Source organism: Penaeus japonicus, unplaced genomic scaffold (genome assembly GCF_977035675.1).
Source record: "Penaeus japonicus unplaced genomic scaffold, GWHDUDI00000001_assembly GWHDUDI00000029, whole genome shotgun sequence".
Lineage (NCBI taxonomy): Eukaryota > Metazoa > Arthropoda > Malacostraca > Decapoda > Penaeidae > Penaeus > Penaeus japonicus.
The window spans coordinates 3,183,296-3,185,795 of NW_028234431.1; the positions used below are offsets into that span (position 1 = coordinate 3,183,296).

A 2,500-nucleotide genomic window follows, 5' to 3' on the forward strand; every position below is an offset into this window, starting at 1 on the left:
ATATATATATATATATATATATATATATATATATATATATATGTATATATATATGTATATATGTATATATTTATACATATATATATATGTGTGTGTTTATATATATATATATATATATATATATATATATATATATATATATATATATATATATATATATATATATTATTGGTTACTTATTTTACGAAATTATACATATATATATATATATATATATATATATATATATATATATATATATATATATATATATATATATATATATGTGTGTGTGTGTGTGTGTGTGTGTGTGTGTGTGTGTATGTATATATATATACTATATATATATATATATATATATATATATATATATATATATATATATATACATATACATATACATATATTACAATTACGTGCATATGTATGTGCGCTGTTTGATAGTCGGGACGAAACAAAAAGTAATTAAAACACAGGTGATACATCTGACCCAGACAATACTCTATTACATTCGCTGGAATTCGTCAGCCAAATGTCAGCACATTCTTCCCTTTGTCGCAGAGTCTAACTATATATTGACGAGTTATAACATGCGCTGTATGCATTCCGGCTTTGCTTTATTTATTGTCCTCTGCAAGCAAGCAATTCCGCATTGCAGTTGGATTGTGTAAAACAAAGGGATATCAACATCATTCATTTACATAAACAAAACAACTTCAAGAGATTTAATCATTCTTACGTATCTCGACGGAGGAATATTTTGCATGTAAATATCATGTTGCCAGATGGACAGACTCGATACAAAGGAGTCTCACTTCTCTGATTTTTTTTTGTCAAAATGATAAGTATTTTGTCAAAGTAACAAGTATTCTAATTAAGGAATAAGTATTTTAGTCAAAGTTATAAGCATTTTAATCAAAGTAATAAGTATTTTAGTCAAAGTAATAAGCACTTTAGTCAAAGTAATAAGTATTTTAGTCAAAGTAATAAGGATTTTAATCAAAGTAATAAGTATTTTAGTCAAAGTAATAAGGATTTTAATCAAAGTAATAAGTATTTTAGTCAAAGTAATAAGGATTTTAATCAAAGTAATAAGTATTTTAGTCAAAGTAATAAGGATTTTAATCAAAGTAATAAGTATTTTAGTCAAAGTAATAAGGATTTTAATCAAAGTAATAAGTATTTTAGTCAAAGTAATAAGCACTTTAGTCAAAGTAATAAGTATTTTAGTCAAAGTAATAAGGATTTTAATCAAAGTAATAAGTATTTTAGTCAAAGTAATAAGCATTTTAATCAAAGTAATAAGTATTTTAGTCAAAGTAATAAGCATTTTAATCAAAGTAATATTTTAGTCAGAGTAATAAGCACTTTAATCAAAGTAATAAGTATCTTAGTCAAAGTTATAAGCATTTTGATCAAAGTAATAAGCATTTTAATCAAAGCAAAAATTATTCTTGTCAAGGCAATACTTTCATAATACTATGAGGATGATTTGTCGTCAAATTGACACTCACTTTCCAGAAGTCATTCAGAAGCAATATTGGTAAAGATTTCAGAAGCACGACGAAGGTATATCTCCACAAAGGGGACTGGAATTTAGCATTGCTGATCTGCACATGTCATTCACAAAGGCAAAGTCATCATCACCTTTACAAAGCTTTCGTATTTTACCCCACGCTAAACTGAGTATCGACTGTCTCAGATAACCTTACTGATATTACAATAAAACACAGCCACGGGAAGAAAGAATACGATATTCTCTCTTTCTTAACGTGGCTGTGTTTTATCATGGCTGTGTACACGTTACTATGTTTGTTTGTTTTTGTTTCTTATCAGTGATGTTTTTTTTACTCCAAGCTACGTTGCTTTCCCTCGCCTGGCCGCAACGACGTAAGGTAATCTTATAGATCGTTTCCTCATGACGTCATTCGGTAGTTATACTCACAATGCGAAATCACATAACGAGACACCTTGTCCGTAATGATCCCCTGAATCGACTCTGGAAATAATATTGAGGTTAAGAAATTTGAGTTTCTTTCGATGGTATTTACGACTGTGGTTAATACTGCTCGAAATTCATTCATGATGTGTACTTTCCTGTAATTTCAACAAGGATTGTCTAGAAAGGACGATTGTAATGAAAAAAAGTAAACTCGTGTATATGCCCTGTGGTCAGAACAAGGATAAAAAAGCGAGCAGAAGTTGTATACGAAGTAGCTTCTGTGCGCCATACACGCAAAAAGGAAAATCAGATACAACGCATCTTGAGAACGGCGTCCCACAGGGCTCGATTCTCGTTCCGGTCCAATTCATATGTTATATAAATGTCCTTGCTAAGTCTAGTCTAAGTTTAGTCTAGTCTAAGGTTTAAGCCATCTTTTATATGCATCACCAAAGTCAAATAAAGAGTACATGATTACTGGGACATAAACATGGATTGACTGGCTGTGATAGGATAGATAGATCTCTCGGTTTGGCGATAGACAAAGGATAAGGATAAGCCAGATTTGCGGAGCAGATG

General features: G+C 29.7%; 1 protein-coding gene across 1 annotated transcript in view; it reads right to left on the minus strand.

Moving 5' to 3' along the window:
- Positions 1–2,500, minus strand: part of LOC122253801 (growth hormone secretagogue receptor type 1) — a gene marked incomplete at its 5' end in the record, with an annotated part of 131,271 nt that overhangs the window by 18,854 nt on the left and 109,917 nt on the right.